The sequence below is a fragment of the Mus musculus genome, chromosome 5 (genome assembly GCF_000001635.26).
Source record: "Mus musculus strain C57BL/6J chromosome 5, GRCm38.p6 C57BL/6J".
NCBI classification, from domain to species: domain Eukaryota; kingdom Metazoa; phylum Chordata; class Mammalia; order Rodentia; family Muridae; genus Mus; species Mus musculus.
Genome location: NC_000071.6, coordinates 95,767,884 through 95,787,933, shown reverse-complemented (window position 1 = coordinate 95,787,933; position 20,050 = coordinate 95,767,884). Strand labels below are relative to the sequence as shown.

At 39.3% G+C, this 20,050-nt stretch overlaps 1 protein-coding gene across 1 annotated transcript in view; it reads right to left on the bottom strand.

Moving 5' to 3' along the window:
• E330014E10Rik (RIKEN cDNA E330014E10 gene) overlaps positions 1 to 12,064 on the bottom strand; it is a 28,361-nt gene extending 16,297 nt beyond the window's left edge. Inside the window, exon 1 of the mRNA NM_001122668.1 lies at positions 11,849 to 12,064. The gene's annotated coding sequence lies outside the window, so the exon portion shown is untranslated. The remainder of the gene's footprint in view (positions 1 to 11,848) is intronic.
• Between the last annotated feature and the right edge of the window lie 7,986 nt (positions 12,065 to 20,050).

Below are 20,050 nucleotides of genomic sequence, written 5' to 3'. Positions count from 1 at the left end.
TCATCATTGTTCTTATTGTAGTTTGTTATATGGATAAAGCCTTTTTTTGGACTAAAGGTGGGAGATTTTGGAGGAGGATCTTGTGTGTTGTGTACTCAGATGATGATTTCTGTATCCTGAGAACTGGGTACAGTCTAGGCACAGGCATTGTCAAGAGTATTTAACCGTCTCCTGTGTCTTTCTTTGTGATGTAAAAATGCTCCCCAATTATCCCTGGTTGGTTAATGAAAAGCTGAATTGATGAAAAGACTTGCCTTGGTCATGCTATCTCTTCAAAGCAATGGAAACCCTAAGATAATGACATTTAAAATGTCTATGTTTGGGCCACAGAGATGACTTGGAGGTTAAGAGCATTGTTTGCTCTACCAGAGGTCCTGTGTTCAGTTCCCCACAACCATATGGTGGCTTACAACCATCTATAATGAGATCTGGTGCCCTCTTCTGCCCTGCAGGATACATGCAGACAGAATGCTGTACATATTATAAATAAATAATTCTAAAAAAAAGTTTAAGTTTTCTATTACTCCTAATAGTAACATCTGAGGTCTCTGTGGTAATACTAACTACAGGGTGGAACTGACTGATGCCTCTATGCCAGGAGATTCTCCACAAACAGTGGACAATTTCAGTTGACAGCTGTGTTCTACCTAACCAGGGTTGCCACTAAACAGATAATTACACCCAATAAATAATTATACATCAACAAAACCAACACACACACACACACGCAATCACCACCATCAAAATATCAGGAATTAATATTCACTGGTGATTAATGTCTCTCAACATCAATGGACTCAATTTACTTTTTAAAAGGTGGGGCTTAACCGAGTAGATACATAAACAGGATTCATTTTTCTGTGGCATATAAGAAATAGAGCCCAGCAACAATGATAGACATGACTTCAGTAAAGGCCTGGAAAAAGATTTTTGAGCAAACGGACCCAAGAAAGAAGCTGGAATAGTTTTGTAACATCTAATAAGACTTTTAACCAACATTAATCAAAAGGGATGAGGAAGAATATTTAATACTCTTCAAGGAAAAATCTACCAAGATGATGTTTCAATTTTCAACATTTGTCAAGATGCAAGGGGATCCACATTCATAAATAATACATTACGAAAGCTTAAATCACACAACAAACCTCTTGTAGACTTCAACACCCCACTCTCACCAATGGACAGGTCACATAGAAACTAAACAGAAGTAATGTAATTGATCTTATGAATCAAACAGACCTAACAGACCTGAAGAACATTTCATCCAAATGCAATAGAATATATATCTACTTCTCAGCATCTCATAATTCCTATTCCAAAACTGATCATGAATTGGGTTATAGAGCAAGCTTCAACAGATAAGAGTGAAATAACACCTTGTATCCGGACCACAATGGATTAAAGCTGGGCAATGATAGAAATAATGAAGCTTACAAACTCATGGAAAGCCTACAAACTCATGGAAACTCAACAACAACCCATTAAATTGTCCTGAGTCAGGGAAGAAATAATGAGATTAAAGATTTTTTATAATTCAATGAATATGAAGGCAGGACATACTTATGGGAGCCAATGAAAGCAGTACTAAACAGTACTGAGAGGAAATTTTGTTGCACTAAGTGCCTTCATAAAAAATTGGAGAGTTCTCATGCTATCAATTTAAAGTACATTTGCAAGTTCTATTAAAAAAGAATCAAACACAACTAAGAAGAGTAGACAGCAGGAAATAATCAAATTCAGGGCTGAAATCAATCAATTAGAATCAAAGAGAATACAAAGAATCAATGAAACCAAGAGCTTGTTCATTGTGAAATTCAACAATATAGACAACCCCTTAGCCAAATTAAAAGTCAGAGAGACAGTACCCAAATTAACAAAATCAGAAATGCAAAGGGAGACATAACATTTGATACTTAGGAAATCTAAAGAATCATTATTTCTTACCTCAAAAACCTGTATTCCACAAAATTGGAAAATCTAAATGAAATGGATGATTTTCTAGACAGACAAAAACTTACAAAATTAAATCAAGGTCAGGTAAATGATCTAGTCCTATAAAAATTTGATGGGTTGTACATGCACTATTAGAAGGTGTGGCCCTGTTGGAGTAGGTATGGAGTAGGTGTATCATTGTGGGATTAAAGACCCTCATCCTACCATCCTGCAAGCTAGTCTTCCACTTGCAGCCTTCATATAAAGACGTAAAATTCTCAGCTCTGCCTGGATGCTGCCATGCTCCTGCCTTGATGACAATGGTTTGAACTTCTGAATCTCTATACCAACCTCAACCAAAACTTGGCCAGGGGCAGATGGTTTTTAGTGCATAATTTTACCAGACTTTCCAAGAGCAGATAATATCATTACTTGTGTTCCCTTTCCCCAGACTTGAGCAGGATAAACAGATCTTGAGTGCTTGCCACAATGGGTTTTACAACCTAGGTGGACTTGTCTGCACCTGAAATTTCCTACAGGAACTTAGAGGAATAGACTGACTTCTGTGCTTTCTTTGCAACATAATCCAGCTGAAAGAAAAAATGGGGTCTGTGGGGTTTCCCTGTATAAACAAAATGCTGAATATTTAACTTGGAGCCTTGATCATAAACTTTATCTTCCCTTCATCCTTCTCTTGCATTCCATCCTTTATCATTTCCAGGCAACCCAGTTCTTCCATGGCAACTGGACAGCTACAAATACCCCTCAAGCTATTCCACAATGTAGAAACAGAATGAACATTGCCAAACCTAATCTATGAAGGAAGAGTCATCCTGATACCTAAACAACACAAAGCCTCAACAAACAAAGAAAATTTCAGACACCTTTCCCTTATGAACACTGATGCAAAAATACTCGATATGATATTAGCAAACAGAACCCAAGAAGACATCAAAGTCACAATCCACTAAGATAAAGTAGGCTTCATACCAAGGAAGCAGGGTTGGGTTAAAATACAAAAATGCAGCCAGGCATGGTGGCACACACCTTTAATCCTAGCACTTGGGAGGCAGAGGCAGGCGATTTTCTGTGTTCGAGGCCAACCTGGTCTACAGAGTGAGTTCCAGGGCTACATGAGAAACACTGTCTTGACGCCCCCCCCCCCCCCAAAAATGCATGAATGTAATCTACCATATAAACACACCAAGGGAAAAATTATATGCTATTGAGAAAGACTTTGACAAAATCCAACATTTTATATTGAAAGACTTGGAGAGATCAGGGATACAAGGCATAGAAAAAAAAGGATATAAATTGGAAAAGTGGAAGCCAAAGTATTGCTATTCACAGATTATATGATAACATATGTTTATGAGTCCAAATATTTTTTCAGAGAAATCTGATAGCTGATAAACATCTTTAGTAATGTGGCTGGATAGAAAACTAATTTAAAAAATCAGTATCCTGCCTTTATACAAATGATAAATGGGCTGAAAAAGGAATTAGGCAAACAATGCCCTTCACAACAATCACAAATAATATATCTTTGTATAACCAAGCAAGTGAAAGACCTGTATGACAAGAACTCAAGTCCTTGAAGAAAGAAAATGAGGAAGACATCAGAACGTGGAAAGATCTTCCAGGCTCACAGATTGGTATCAATGTCTAACTCATTGGGTACCAAGGGTAGAGTTGCATTAATCAGTACACAGGGGATGCATAGTAACAGTGTGCCAATGCATAGTTTATTGAGCATTCAATCATCTTTATAGGCAAGCAGAATAAAGTTTTCCTACAGTTTCTAATTCTCAACAGCTTCCATATTCCAAGCAATAACTTATCTAGGTTCATGGTGACCCAAACCTCCTTGCTGAGTCAGAAGTCTCTCAGCAGCCCACCTCTTTTAAGTGTTGCTTAGTTTAATTAAAAACAAAGTACATTTCTAATGAGATAATAATGGCCATGAAGGCTATTTCCTCAGGCACACAGCTAAATTGACTGAACATCAGGGTTCTCTGCTGAGAAAGAATGTCTTTCCCATGTTCCAGTATGCTGAGATTTACAGAAATCCTTAAGTCACCTTGCAGATAGCAGGCTGGGAGTCATACCATTTTTCTACAGATCAGTAGGATTAACATAGTGAAAATGGCTACCTTATCAAAAGCAATCTACAGATTCAATGCAATTCCCATCAAACTCCAACACAATTATTTACAGACCTTGAAAGAGCAATTCTCAATTTCATATGAATAAACAAAAAACTTAAGATAGTTAAAACAATCCTGAACAATAAAAAAAAAACTTCTGGAGTTATCACCATCCCTTACTTCAAGTGGTACTACAGAGCAGTAGTAATATAAACTGCATGGTGGTATTGAGACAAACAGGTTGATCAGTGGAAGTGAATTGATTATCCACACACCCATGGTCCCTTGATTTTTGACAAAGCCAAAACCAGACAATGGAAAAAAGGATCTTTAACAAATGGTACTTGTCTAACTCAATGCCTGCATGTAGAAGAATGTAAATAGATCCATATTTATCACCCTGCAAAATACTCAGTCCAAGTGGGTCAAAGTTTTAGTATGTTGCTTCTCTGAATCCCAGTGTCCTCCACTTGATGCTACATGGGTCATGTTACATATAAAGAGAGATCTATTGAAATTACACCCAACTTCTCAAAAGAGACTTTATATCCAGAAGGTCCTTGGCAAATGTCTTACAGCAGAAACTGCGAATGGCTGGCCCAGACAAATATACCCAGGTAAAACTGCATCACTGTCGATGGTGAAAACAAGACTTTCCATGAGAAAACAAAATTTAAACAATATTTATCTCGAAATACAGCCCTACAGAAGATACTAGAAGGAACACTCCAACCCAAATACAGTAATTCCACACCAGCAAAACCAAAAGCATGGGAACACACACACACACACACACACGCACAAACACCCATCACCAACATCAAAATAGGAATTACCAATCATTAGTCATCAATATCTCTCAACATCAAGGACTCAATTTTCAAGTAAAAAGACACAGACAGAATGGATGTGAAAAGAACATCCTGCATTCTACTCCATATAATAAACAGACCTCAACAACAAAGATAGACATTACCTTAGAATAAAGGTCTCGAAAAAGATTTTTCCAAGCAAACAAACCAAAAAAAGCAAGTTAGTGTAGCCATCTTGATATTTTTACAGATTTTCAATGAAAATTATTGTAGGACACTTCATAGTAAAAAAAAAATCCATTAAGAGAATGTTTCAAGTATGATCATTTATGCTCCAAATGCAAAGCACACACAAACATAAAACAAACTTTTCTAAAGTTAAATTCAAACCTGGAATATCACACATTAATAGTGTGATACATCAATACCCCACTTTCACTAAAAGACAAGTCATTGAGACAAACAGTAAACAGAGAAATAATGAAAGAGATGTATGTTTCAAGTGGACATAACAGATATCTACAGACCCTTTCACCCAATTACAAAGGAAATGCCTTCTGCTCAGCACCTCATGGAACATTCACCAAATTAAATATGTAATTGGTTACAGGGAAAACCTAAAAAGATATAAGAAAGTTGAAATAAATCCCTGTGTCTTATCAATTACTATAACAATAGAAACAACAGAAAACTAACAACCTCATACGAGCTGAACAACTCTCTACTCAATGATCACTGGATCAAAGAAGAACTAAATTAAAATCTTTTGATAATTCAGTAAAAATGAAGGCTGAACATATCGAAACTTATGGGACACAGAGAATACAGTTCTCAGAGGTAAATTCATAACACTAAATATCTTTATAAAGAATTAGATTTCTCATACTAGCAATTTAATACTACACCTAGAAAGAAAAGAAGCAAAGACATCCAATAGTTGTAGACAATAGAGGTGAAACCAATCAATTAGAAACAAAAAGAACAGTACAAAGAATCAAGCAAACAAGTTGGTTTTTTGAGAAGACCAACAAGACAGACAAATCTTTAGTCAAACTAACAAAAGGCAGAGAGACACTACCCAAATTAACAAAATCAGAAATGAAAATAATGACAACAGGCACCAAAGAAATCATTAGGTTTTACTTCAAGAACTTGTACTCCTTAAAACTGGAAAATCTAAATGAAATGGATGATTTTCAAGGCAAATGCAACTTACAAAAGTTAAAACTCAATGTCAAGTTAACTGTCTAGTCCTATAACCCCTAGGGATATAGTAGTAGTCATTAAAAATCACTCATCCAAAAAATTCTTAGGGTCAGATGGCTTTAGTGCAGAACTTTACCATACTTCCAAAGAAGAGCTTATGCCAATAATCCTCAAATTATTCCATATAATAGAAACAAAAGGAACACTGACAAACTCATTCTAAGACCAGAGTCTCCCTGCTGCCTAACTTATATAAAGCCTCAACATAAAGGAGAACTTCAGATTAACATCCCTTATGAACATTTATACAAAAATACTCAATAAAATATAGGAAACTGAATCCAAGAACACATCAAAGACATAATTCACCATAATCAAATAGGCTTCATCCCAGGGATGCAAGGAGAGTTCAACATATGAAAATCCACCAATGTATTTCACCATAAATACAAACTTAAAAATATCACAGGACCATCTATATCACTATATGATAAGAAAGCCTTTGACAAAAACAGCCTATTATGTTAAAAGTCTTAAGGTTATCAGGATACATGTTGGATATGTAAACATAATAGAAGCAACATACAACAAACCAATAGGCAACATCAAATTAAAAAGAGAAACCTAAAGCAATCTCAGTAAAACCAGCAACAAGTCTTCCCACTCTCTCCCTATCTACTCAACACAGTACTTGAAATTCTAGCTAGAGCAAAAACTAAAGGATTTCAAGGGGACAAAAATTGGAAACGAAGAAAAAGAATCACTAGTCACAGATCATATGATAGTATAGATAAGAGATCTCCAAAATTCTTTCAGAGAATTCCTACAGCTGATAAACACCTTCAGCAAAATGGCTAGATAACAAAACTCACTGTAAAAAAAATAACCCTTTTTTAGACAAATGATAAACTGACTTAGAAAGAAATTATAGAAACATTACCCTTTATAATACTTACAAAATATCTTGGTGTAACTCTACTCAAGCAAGTGTAAGACACCAATGACAAGAACTTCAAGTTTTTGAAGAAAGAAAATTGAAAGAAATTGGATAAAGAAATTGAGGAAGATATCAGAACATGGAAAAATCTCCACATACATGGATTGGTAGCCTCAATCTAGTGAAAATAGCTGTAATACCAAAAGCAATCTACAGATTCAATGCAATTCCTGTCAAAATCCCAACACAATTATTTACAGACATGGAAAGAACTATTATAATCTTCATATGGAAAAATAAACAAGATAATTAAAACAATCCTGTATAATAAAAGTTCTGGAGTCATCACCATCTCTGACTTCAAGTGGTTCTAGAGAGTAATAGTAATAAACCTTGAATCATTGGTACAAGACAGAGAGGTTGAACCAAATTGAGGACCCAGAAATAAACCACTACAATTATTGACATTGGTTTTTGACAAAGAAGGCAAAACCATACAACAAAAAAGAAAAGATCTTCAACAAATGGTGCTGTTCTAACTGGATGTCTGCATGTAGAAGAATTCAAATAGGTCCATATCTATCACCCTACAGAACACTCCAGTCCAAGCGGACCAAAAACCTCAATCTAAACCTAGATACATTAAATATAATTAAAAAGTGGGTAATAGCTTTGAATCCATTAGTACAGGAGACATCTTCCTGAAAGATCCAACATCTCAGTCACTAGATCAAAAAGTAATAAATGGAACCTCATGAAACTAAAACATCTCCTGTATGGAAAAGGAGATTTTGTCAAGGACAGTGGTCAAAAGGATAAAACAGTAGCCTAGAGATTGGAAAAAGATCTCCACCAACCTTCCATCTGAAAGAGGGCTGATATCCAAAGTACCTAAAGAACTAAAAAAAGTAGACACTAACAAACCAAATAGCCTAAATTTTAAAAATGGGGTACATAGTTAAATAGAATTTTCAACAGAGGAATATTTAATGGCCAAGAAGCACTTACAGAAATGCTCAACATCCTTAGTCATCAGGGAAATCCAAATCAAAATGACTCTGGGATTTCATTTTACACCCTTTAGAAGGGCAACAGTTCATGCTAGCTAGAGTGTGGAGCATGGGGAACACTCTCTTCCTTTGCTGATAGGAGTGCAAACTTGTACAACCAGTCTGAAAATAAATTCAGTGCTTTTGCAAATAATTGGAAATAATTATCTCTGAAATGCTTATACCACTCCTAGCCATATACTCAAAAGATGCTGCATCATACCACAAGAATAGTGTTTTAACTATGTGCACAGTTTTATTGGAAACAGCCAGAAACTTGAAACAACCCAAATGCCCCTCAACTGAAGAATGGAAAATGAATATATGGTACATTTACACAACAGAATACTACTCAGCTGTTAAAAACAATGACATCATGAAACTTGCAGGCTAAACCCAGACTCAGAAAGACAAATGTTGCATGTACTCAGGAGTTTATTGTAACCATAAAGTACAGGATAAAAGAAGAAAGGCCCAGTAGAAGATATTTGAATCTAACTAAGAACATAAATAAAGTACACTTTAGGAGTAGATGGATGGAGGGAACTATATGTAAGGGAAATTCTGGACAGTAACCAGAGTCGTCACATATGGTGAAGATGAAGCGAGAGAGAAGTGGAATCTGTGACTGCGGAGAATATCTGAGATGAGCTAGATAACTAGGACAATGGAAACTCCCTGGAATCTATGAGAGTGACCCTAGCTATGACTTCTTGCAATAGGACCTATGGAACATGAACCAGTCACTTCTTGTAATTAGGCAAGTCTTCTGATGGAGACAACAACTGACCCACAAACTTTTGACACACAAATTTTCCTGCTTATAAATATGCATGGATAAAGAAGCAGCAGAAATTGTGGGAATGCCTAATGAATGACTGGCCCAATGTGAGACCCATGCCATGAGAGAAACACCACCCCTGATGTTATAGTAACAATAGTGTGGATATTTACAGACAGGAGCCTAGCATACATGCCATCTGAGAGGCTTCATCCAGCACCTCATAGAAACAGATGCAGAGACCCACTGCAAAACATTAGGCAGAGCTGGAAGAATCTGTGGAAGAGGGGGAGGTAAGATTGAAGAATCAGATAAGCCAAGGATACAAGAAAACCTACAAATTCAACCAACCTTGCCCCATAGGGGCTCACTGAGACTGAATTACCAACCGGAATGCATCCATAGGATAGAAATAGGCTCCCTACACAGATGTAACAGATGTGCACCTTGTTCTTTCCATGGGATCCCTAATAGCAGGACCAGGGGCTAACTGCCTTTGGATCCCTTTCCCCTAACTTGGCTGCCTTTTCTTGCCTTAATAGAAAAGGATGCAACTAGTCCACTGAAACTTGATATACCAAGGCAAATCCATTGGAGGCCTCCACTTCTCTGGGGAGAAATGAAGGGGAGTGGAGGGAAGGGAGGTGAGAGGGAGTGACTGGGAAGACAGGGAGGGAAAGCTGCATTCTGGATGTAAAATAAATAAATTAATACATTAATGGAAATCATCTAGTCTCTTTTCTCCTATTGGGTTCCCTTGTACAGCCTTGGGGCCTTTGTCTTGCCTTGTTTTGTTGTCTCTGGCTTTCATCCCTTTGAAACCTGCTTTTTTTCTGAAGAGAAAACAAAGGGGGATAGGATCTGGGGAGGGAGGTATATGTTGACAGGGAGTTGGGAGGAGTAGAAGAGGAAAATGTGCTTTAGATGTGTCATATATATTAGAGAAGAATATTCTAAAAAAAATCCATTCCCTTTTAAAATACAAAAATCTCCTTTTAAAATTCAAAGTCTCTCAAGTTTGGGCTCCTGTGAAAATCAAATGTCAAAAAAGGAGAGAACCAGGGCACAGTCACAATCAAATTAGAGCCAACCTCAATGGCAAGAGTATAATGTACTCAATGTCCAATGTCTGGGTACTACCCTGTCTCTTCTCGGTTCCTTCAAAGGGCTTGGATCACTTCTCCACTCTGTCCTGTATAGCACACAGAGCTTGTTTTCTAGGCTCAGGCTGGCTCCATTCCATATCTGCTGTTCTTGTTACTCATGCCTAGGTACTGCATCTCCAAATGCTGGGGTCTCTCAACTGGGTAGCACTTTCACCCATAGCCTTCCTAGACTCCAAGACTCCAGCACTGCTTTCCAGTGCCAAGCTTCACCTGTTCTCCCGTAACTTCAAAACCAGCACCACCAGGGTGATTCTTTCACTACCGAGTTCACCTGTCAACCTTGGAATAAAGCTTCTTTGGATTCTGAGAGAACACTTTCCAGATGACCTTACCTCAATAATGCTGGTCTATTATCTCAGCTGATTCTTCAGCCCCAGCTGACCTGTTGATATTTAAGGAAATCAAAGGTTTCACTTTACTTGTTCTGGTGACTTGTTAATCAAGAGCTGATTCTTAAGCTAAAATCTGAACTATGAAGACTTAACTCAAATGACTCAGTAGCGTCTTGGCTTCCCTCTGAAACATCACAAGCCATGCCTCCATCATCTGTACTGCTCTCAATGCTCTTACCTCCCAACATCCTACAGAACATCTAACTGAGATCTCCTCACTCAATGGATTTTCTAGTCCAAATTTCCAAAGTCCTTTCACAATCCTCCCTAAAACATGACCAGGTGTGTCAAAACAACAGCCCACTCTGCCAGTACCAGGTTATGTCTTTGGGATTGTTTGCTGTGATGAACCAGGTCCATGAGCCCAGGGGTGGAACTAACCACAATGGGCTGTGCCCTTCCCCATTAGTCACTAATTAAGAAAATGCTCCACAGGCTTGCCTATAGCACAGTCTTATGGAGGCGTATTCCCTCCTCTCAGATGACTCTAGCCACTGTCAGGTTGTCCAAAACACATACACATCTCTCTCTCTCTCTCTCTCTCTCTCTCTCTCTCTCTCTCTCTCTCTCTCTCTCTCTCTCTCTCTGTACACACACACACACACACACACTTATACACTTACACACAATCACACACAAATTCCAACCCAACAGAATTTTCTCTTATTGGCAACAGAGGAAAACCCCTCTTCAAGATATTTAATGTATTTTTCTATAAATTTCTCTTATCCATGAGAATTTCACTTTTCTCTAATGAGTCTATGTTTCCTGAATGCTGACAAAAAGTAATTGAAATAAAAGTTTAAATGTAGATACTAGACATGTAGTGAGTTTCAGGAAGGCTTGTCTAGCATGCTTTGAGCACTCTTCATCACCACACGCTGTTAAGAGGATATGGTGCTTGGATTTGTGTCCCACCACTTATGAGGTAGAGGCAGAAAGTCTCTGCTGCTCAAACTAATCTAAGATACATATATATTTCTGGGGTAGCCTGGAGACCATGTTTCAGCTTAGCAAAAACTAACTAAGTAATCAAACTAGCTAGAAACACTAAAATGAAACAGAAGATTCTTGAGTAACAACAGCCTGTAATGTGAGCCCCTGGGAGCTGAGGCTGGATTTGGTGGCACATGCCAATGACTCAAGTATTCAGGAGACAGGGACAGGAGGATTTCAGGTTCCAACCACTCTTAGCTACATGGTCTGTTCCAGGCCAATCTGGGCAACATAGCAAAATGCTGTCTCAAAAATTAAAAGACTTACAAATTATCAAAGAAAACACTCAGTTAAAGCTAAAACTGAATTTGGGTTTGAAACAAATCTCTAATCTGCAAATCTTGGGTCAGAAATTACAGTGCTTTGTGCCACCCAATGTCCTCAGCATGGAGTGGCAGGGTGGGCTGCAGAATGCAGGTGTTTAACTTACCTGAGGTGACAGTGTTCCTATTGCAAGCAAGGACAGGCTGAAGTTTTAGGTTCTACAACTCTGAAAGTTTTCCTGACTCCTCTGGAGCAAAAAGCCACTTTCCTCCTCACTTCTCCTCTTTGGCACCACAGATCCACCCACAAGCTACAATTTGATTCGATGGGAAGGGGTAAATCTCAGAGAGCCCCACCTCTAGTTCAAAAATTGCAGTTAACTAAGGGCTGCTGAGTGAGGGGGGAATTATTACAAAAACCTGAGCCTCCTAATTGCTGTGCAGTTCCAGGTGGTTGGACTTGAAAACACATATACACAGTAAAGAGTAAATAAGACTCAGCAGGTTGTAGTTATATATATTAGGCATCTATACACACACCCGTAAGTTCATGTGTGTATGTGTAATTTTGTATGTGTATTGTTACTGGAAGTGATCCCATGATGTCTCACAATACAATGCTCAGGTTCTTTGTGTCATGAACAAAGAGTTAACATTGACACATCAATCCAGGGGAGAAGTGGAGTTCCTCTTGTTGATAAGAAAACAATAAGAACAACCAACACCCCTCCCCCCAAAAAAATACCAAGCAAACAAAACAATAACAAGAACAAAACAAAACAAAACAAAACAAAAGAAAACCAGACAAACCAGCTCTGATCTCTAAGGGAATAATACATACTTTATTCTGGTGCCAAATAGGAGTAGCAATGTTCTGAAAAAAGATTTACTTCACACCAAATTTCATATTTGAACATAAAAGCAGTTTCATGAAGTTCTTATGGTAGCAACTCAAAAAAGAAATCTTAAATCAATTCTTAGATATATTGGTAAAAATTTTAAAATATTTACATTGGATGGATCCCCGGGTATGGCAGTCTGTAGATGGTTCATCCTTTCGTCCCAGCTCCAAACTTTGTCTCTGTAACTCCTTCCATGGGTGTTTTGTTCCCAATTCTAAGAAGGGGCAAAGTGTCCACACTTTGGTCTTCGTTCTTCTTGAGTTTCATGTGATTTGCAAATTGTATCTTATATCTTGGGTACCCTAAGTTTCTGGGCTAATATCCACTTATTAGTGAGTACATATCATGTGAGTTCTTTTGTGATTGGGTTACCTCACTAAAGATGATGCCCTCCAGGTCCATCCATTTGCCTAGGAATTTTATAAATTCATTCTTTTTAATAGCTGAGTAGTACTCCATTGTATAAATGTACCATATTTTATGTATCCATTCCTCTGTTGAGGGACATCTGGGTTCTTTCCAGCTTCTGGCTATAATAAATAAGGCTGCTATGAACATAGTGGAGCACTGAAAGGACCCTGATATAGCTGTCTCTTGTGAAGCTATGCCAGGGCCTGGCAAACACAGAAGTGGATGCTCACAGTCAGCTATTGGATGGAACACAGGGCCCTCAATGCAGGAGCTAGAGAAAGTACCCAAAGAGCTAAAGGGGTCTGCAACCATATAGGCGAAACAACAATATGAACTAACCAGTACTCCCGGTGCTCGTATCTCTAGCTGCATATTTATCAGAAGATGGCCTAGTTGGCCATCATTGTGAAGAGAGGACACTTGGTCTTGCAAACTTTATATGCCTCAGTACGGGAGAACACCAGGGCCAAGAAGTAGGAGTGGAGGGGGGAGTGGGGGGAGGGTCTGGGTAACTTTTGGGATAGTATTTGAAATGTAAATGAAGAAAATACCTAATTAAAAACTAAATTAAAAAAATATTTACATTGCTGGAAATGTTATTGTGTATGATTTGAAAAGCTGAAAAATCTCTCATATCAGCCTCAAATGCCATCTGAGAACATTCTAAAGTTTTTGATTGGTGGGACTGGTGTTTTTAATTTAATATACTATAAGATTTTAAAAAATCTATTAGGGTATTAGGTCCTGTTTTATTTGTTAGTGACAGGATGTTTAGTGGGATATGTTGGGAGAGCAAGGCATGGCTATTTAAGATACTAATGCTTCCCCAAGTCTACTGCATCTAGTTTCCCGCTTGAAGCATTCCATCTTCCCTATGTCAGTGAATGCCAGTCAGCCAGTCAGCCTCTGAAGACTCAGCAGCTTCATGGGAATCCCTTCGTGGCCCTTCTTACTGAGATGAATTACATTAAAAAGAATTGAAAATGAAATTCAGAAGGAAGTGTCTATATCATCTTTTTAGAGTCTGAGAGGAAGAGAGGCCAGCAGTAAATCCAAGAAGGTACCAGATAAGATGAAAACCAGTCTGGCAGTTCCTCAGAAAACTGGACATAGTACTTGTTGCAGACCCAGTAGATCCAGCAACACCTCTCCTGGGCATATACCCAGAAGATGTTCCAACTGGTATTAAGGACACATGCTCCACTATGTTCATAGCAGCATTATTTATAATAGCCAGAAGCTGGAAAGAACCCAGATGTCCCTCAACAGAGGAATGGATATAGAAAATGTGGTACATTTACACAATGGAGTACTACTCAGCTATTAAAAACAATGAATTTATGAAATTCTTGGGCAAATGGATGTATCTGGAGGATATCATCCTGAGTGAGGTAACCCAATCACAAAAGAAATCACTTGATATGTACTCACTGATAAGTGGATATTAGCCCAGAAACCTAGAATACCCAAGATACATTTGCCAAAATACAAAAAAAAAAAAAATCAATAAGAAGGAAGACCAATGCATGGATACTTCATTCCTCCTTAGAATAGGGAACAAAATACCCATGGAAGGAGTTGCAGAGACAAGGTTTGGAGCTAATATGAAAGGATGGACCATCCAGAGACTGCCCCACCCAGGAGTTCATCCCATAATCAGCCACCAAATGCAGACACTGTTGCATATGCCAACAAGTTTTTACTGAAAAGACCCTGATATAGCTGTCTCTTTTGAGGCTATGCCAGTGCCTGACAAATATAGAAGTGGTTTTTCACAGTCATCTATAGGATGGAACACAGGGCCCCCAATGAAGGAACTAGAGAAAGTACCCAAAGAATAAAGAGGTCTGCAACCCTATAGGTGGAACAACAATATGAACTAGCCAGTACCCCCAGAGCTCTTGTCTCTAGCGCATATGTATCAAAAGATGGACTAGTCGGCCATCATTGGGGAGAGAGGCCCTTTGGTCTTGCAAACTTTATATGCCCCAGTACAGGGGAACGCCAGGGCAATGAAGTGGGAGTGGAGTGGGTAGGGGAGCAGGGTTGGGGGAGGGTTTAGGGGACTTTTGGGATAGTATTTGAAATGTAAATGAAGAAAATATCTAATAAAATTTTTTTAAAAAAGAGATAATGAGGAAGAGTCATGTCTTTAAAGTTAGGGGCAGCAGTGGAGGTCTGCAAACAGAATAGAAAAAGGCCGTCTACAGAAGAAAATGGCAAAAAGCCCAGAATATTTCAGCAGGTATGTTTAGAATTTACACAGGTATTGGGAGGGAGAAAGACTGCATTTACAACTTTGAGTTGGAACCAAGGCAACAGGCTAGTTTGGCAGTGAAGATACTGGTAGTAGGGAAGTGTAAGAATAGCCGCTCATTATGGGGTTGATCATTCCTCCCATGTCCTTGGAATATCTTCAGGTGAACCAGCCCTCCTGTGGGATGGTCTCCTTTGTGGGATTAACTCATAAGATAAAGGGATAATATAATGTAATGTTCTAATCTTTGGTGCAGATTAAAATGGCAGGTTCTCTCAGGGTCAGGTGTATAACTCAACTCTCATATTCTATGCCCAAGAGAAAGTAGCTTTCCTTTAACATCTGTTAAGAAACCCAATACCTCTGCCTGATTCCTAGTAAGACCAGTGACACTTGCTGTGAAGAAATTCCCAAGGGAAGCATTTTTACCTGGAAAAGGATCTTCGTTGTTTCAAAGTTCAAGGGAATACTGTTCATCATGGAAAGGAGGACATGGTGTCAAGAGTGAGAGGCAAGTGGTTAGGATGTTTGCACCATCTGGAGCAGAGAGTCATAGTCAGTTTGCACTCCCTTTCTTATTCTCTTATGACACCAGCATATGGGTTGATGACCTCAGCCTATGAAACAGCACCTCCAAATTCAGATTGGAGCATCTGCCCAAAACCTCTTTACACAACGCCATCAGGTATATTTCCTTGATGGGTCTAAACTGCACCAAAGTGACAAAGTTAACCATTATGTAAATGTTTTTTTTTCTCTTGTTGTTTGATTGGTTTTGGTTTTGGACAGTTTCTCTGTGTAGCTTTGGCTGTGCTTGAAATCTGCAGACAAGGTTACCCTACAATGCTCAGAGCTCTTTTTACCTCTCTGCCTTATGATGCTGGTATTGAAGGTATGCTCCACCAGGCTCAGCCCTATAAATGGCTCTTAGCACCTAGAGTAGAACACTAGAAGTTTTCACTGAAGTTGGCGAAAAGGTACAAAACTGTGGCTAAAGGCATTAAATATGTCCAAGAATTTGCTCTTTGAGCCCTAGCAAGTCAGCAAATGGAATCCTCAAAGGTGAGAGCAAGTTGTGCTTTCTAGTAACAAACATTCAAACTACCACACCTTCAACTTTAACTCAATTCAGAAACTAACTCTCCTGAATTCCCAGAGACCTCTTTCTTAGGTGGTTAGAGCCTGTCTAGTTGAGAGACGATCTCTTTTGCCAAAATCTTATACCTCATCCCAAAGCCAAAATATCTACTTATCTAATTTTGGTGTTTAGGTTCTGTATTAGTCAGTGTTCTCAAGAGTCACAGAACTTATGGATAGTCTCTATACAGTAAAGGAATTTATTGATGACTTACAGTCTGCAGTCCAATTCCCAACAATGGTTCAGTAGTCGCTGTGAAAGGTAGTCCAAGGATCTAGCAGTTACTCAGTCCCACAGGGCAAGCAGGCAAAGGAACGAGAGCGAGAATCCCTTCTTCCAATGTCCTTATATGGTCTCCAGCAGAAGGTGTAGTCCAGGTTAAAGGTGTGTTCCATCACACCTTTAATCCCAGATGACCTTGAACTCTGAGATCTCCCTGTTTTAATCTTCTGGAATCCATAGCCACTATACCTCAAGATCTCCATACCAACATCCAGATCAGAAATTTCTATCTCCCAGCCTCCAAATTAGGGTCACTGGTGAGCCTTCCAATTCTGGATTGTAGTTCATTCCAAATATAGTCAAGTTGACAACCAGGAATAGCCACTACAGGTTCCAAGTGAAGGGTAAGCAAGTTTATGGATTTAGAATCTGTATGGAAACCCACCTGAGAATGTTTCCTAAAACCTGTGACTGAGTAGAAAGGTGAACCAACTTAAATGGGAGTGGCACCATAAATGGACTAGAGGCCAGACCTGAATTTGTGAGGAGTGGGTGTGGCAGCAGTCCCAAGATGGTGCCCAGGACTTCTGTTAAGTCTTATGACTTGCACCTAACTTCCTCATACACCTGAAAATAAGCCACGACCATCGTGAGAACAGCACATGTGCACTATGATGCTGGTGGTGTAAACAAGTCCATATTTGGTGGAGACGTGTCCCTGCCACCCTAATTGGCTGAAGCTGCGTGCCTGGTGAGGTGATGCAGCCTGTCATGAGTGGATGGGGGCTGAGAGTATATAAGAATGAGAGGCCCGGGGTTCGGGGGAGAGAGATGAAGAGGGAGAGAGATGAAGACTGAAGCTTGCTGAATAAACTGCTGTGAGAAGAACTGGTGGCCATGTCGTTTTTGCTGGTCGAGAGCAGATGCGACATGAATTAAAGAGAGAAATCAAGCTGAATACCACATTCTCTCTTCTTCCTGTTAGGATATATTGTGACCAGGCCTCTCCTCTTTCCAGAAGTCCTTTCCCACAATACCATGCTGCAGCATCCCAAGAACAGTAGGCGAAGAAACTCATTTCTCTCTTAAGTTGTTTCTTGTGAGCGTTCTGATGACAGCATTTGTTTTTTGCAGCTACTAATGTTCAGAGCCTGAGGCTTGATAGACCTAAAAAGTCAGATGTGGTCACTCTTCCCCAGTAAGTCAGTTATCAAGTAAGTCATCAGGACCTGGGGCCCGAACGCAGTGGACAGTCTTACCGACTGTCCGATTCTCTACCCCCACCCCAGGTACCCTAGCATGCCCAGGATCTTAGGATCACTGGTGAGTAGGACACAACATCTGTTCAAAGAAAACCGGGAGTGCCTGGTCCCAGCTGGAGCACAGACACAGGAACCCCACTGACCAGTGTCTCAGGTTCCTTCAGGTCAGCTGTGGTCTATATTGGTTTTGAACTCAGCAGACAGCCCCACTGTCCCCAGAGGAGGTACAACTTCCAGGCACTCTAACACCCAGGATCCCAGGATCTCAGGAGCTTGGTCACATCAGGATCTCAGGGTCACAGGATCACAAAGAAAGCTGGACTCTGAGAAGTTCTGACTCAACTGGGATTAGAGGAAAGACAGGCTCCAATCAGATAATCGAGGGCAGGGAGCACTTGAAATAATCAAATGGCAAGAGGCAAGCATAAGAATAGAAGCAACAGAAACCAAGGTTACTTGTCATCATCAGAACCCAACTCTTCCACCATAGCAAGTCCTGGATATACCATCACACCAGAAAAGCAATATATGGATCTAAAGCCACTTCTCACAATGAAAATGAAGTACATAAATACATAAGTACATAAATAGCTCCCTTAAAGAAATACAGGAGAGGGCTGGAGAGATGGCTCAGCAGTTAAGAGCACTGATTGCTCTTCCAGAGGTGAGTTCAATTCACAGCAACCACATGTTGGCTCACAACCATCTGTAATGCAATCTGATGCCCTGTTCTGGTATGTCTGAAGACAGCTACAGTGTACTCATATAAATAAAATAAATCTTAAAAAAAAAGAAATAGAGGAGAACAACATCCAAGCAGGTAAAAGAATTAAACAAAACCATCCAGGATCTAAAAATGGAAGTAGAAAAAATAAAGAAATCACAAAAGAAGACAACTCTAGAAATAGAAAACCTAGGAAAGAAGTCAGGAGCCATAGATGCAAGCATAACAAACAGAATACAAAAGATAGAAGAGAGAATCTCAAGTACAGAAGATACCATAGAAACCATTGACACAACAATCAAAGAAAATGAGAAATCAAAAGAGATCCTAACCTAAAACATCCAAGAAATCCAGGACACAATGACAAGATCAATCCTAAGGATAAAAAGTACAGACGAGAAGGAAGTTTTCCAACTTAAAGGGCCAGTAAATATCATCAACAAAATTGTTGAAGAAAACTTCCCCAACCTAAAGAAAGAGATGTCCATGAACATACAAGAAGCCTACAGAACTCCAAATAGTTTTGGACCAGAAAAGAAATTCCTCCTGTCACATAATAATCAAAACACCAAATGCACAAAACAAAGAAAGAATATTAAAAGCAATAAGGGGAAAAGATCAAGTACCATATAAAGGCAGACCTCTTAGAATTACACCAGACTTCTCACCAGAGACTATGAAAGCCAGATGATCTTGGACAAATGTTATGCAGACACTAAGAAAAAACAAATGCCAGCCCAGGCTACTACATCCAGCAAAACTCTCAATTACCGTAGATGGAGAAACCAAAGTATTCCATGCCAAAACCAGATTCACACAATACCTTTTGACAAATCCAGCCCTTCAGAGTATAATAATGGGAAAACACCAACACAAGGATGGAAACTACATGCCTTTAATCCCAGCACTTGGGAGGCAGAGGCAGGCAAAATACCCAAGGTACAATTTGCAAAACATGAAATTCAAGAAGAAGGAAGACCAAAGTGTGTATACTTCTTCTTAGAAGGGAGAACAAAATTAACATGGAAGGAGTTACAGAGACAAAGTTCAGAGCTGAGACTGAAGGAATGACCATCCAGAAACTACCGCATCTGGGAATCCATCCAATAAACAACCACCAAACCCATACACTATTGCAGATGCCAACAAGAGCTTGCTGATAGGAGCCTGATATTGCTGTCTCCTGCGAGGCTCTGCCAGTGCCTAACTAATACAGAAGTAGATGCTCACAGTCATCCATTAGAAGGAGCACAGTGTCCCCAATGAAGGATCTAGAAAAAGGACCCAAGGAGTTGAAGGGGTTTGCAGTTGTCCCCTAGGAGGAACAACAATATAAACTAACCAGTAGCCCCAGAGTCCCCTGGCACTAAACCACCAATCAAAGAAAATACATTGAGGGACTCGTGGCTCTAGCTGCATATGTATCAGAGGATGGCTTAGTTGGTCATCAATA